We start from the raw sequence: 917 nt of genomic DNA, 5'->3' as shown, positions 1-917 counted from the left end.
CTATGCCTTTTCTCTTATCTGGTCACTCAGAAATATTCCGTCATCAGCTATGATGGTTGTTGCTTGCCGCTTCACAGTTTTTATCCATGTATTCACCATAGTCCACTCTCCCTTCCACAAGTATGAGAGCCCCCTTTTCACATACTGACATGCCACATCTCTGAGGCCTTGTAGAAACACTGATATTCTGGGCCATGTCGTCCTTTGACTAACATCAGTCATTTGGTATACTTCACTGTCCCCTGATCACCACATCTCTTTTGTTGCCAGAGAAAATATCCTGACTGGAGTTTTCCCTTCCACCTGTCTCAGGGTCCTGACCTACTCACCCAAGTAACTGAACACGATTCAGAGATCATTCAAGAACCAAACTACTGGCCACTTCAGACTCATGTCTTACTAACTGATAAAATACCTGTAGCACAGGTCTTTGAAACATGACTTCAACTTTTCTTACAATCTAACCTTCAGGCTTTTCTTCCTCCCAACTCCCACTCATGTGCATGCACTCGGGAGAGACACAACTCTGCCTCTATTTTCCCCTCCCTCACCTGACCCAGGCATATGTTTTTCTGACAGTATTTACCTTGAACCTGTTTCATCCTGTGTGCTTGTCCATGCTGTATATTGCACACACACACACACACACACACACACACACACACACACACACGTGGTTAGCATCACCAACCCTCTGGAACGCCACAGAGCAGAGTCACCTAGCTCTCAGCAGAAACCTGGCTTGATCAAATACTCATCTCTCTCATTCTTGGAGCCATCTCCCAAGAAGTGGCCCATAGGTAATCACCTTCACTTCCCAGTTTCCCTAATAAAACTCCAGAAATGCTGGTAATCCCATCCTTCTCTCAGATACTCACTACCATCTCGCAGTTGCTTGGTGGGGATGACTTTCTGAT

General features: G+C 45.6%; 1 pseudogene; it reads right to left on the bottom strand.

Annotated features, from left to right (window-relative positions):
- Positions 1–439, bottom strand: LOC114698368 (annotated as a pseudogene).
- Positions 440–917: the final 478 nt, after the last annotated feature.

This window comes from Peromyscus leucopus, chromosome 12 (assembly GCF_004664715.2).
Source record: "Peromyscus leucopus breed LL Stock chromosome 12, UCI_PerLeu_2.1, whole genome shotgun sequence".
In the NCBI taxonomy this organism is placed as follows: Eukaryota; Metazoa; Chordata; class Mammalia; order Rodentia; family Cricetidae; genus Peromyscus; species Peromyscus leucopus.
This window is presented reverse-complemented; position numbering and strand designations above follow the sequence as displayed.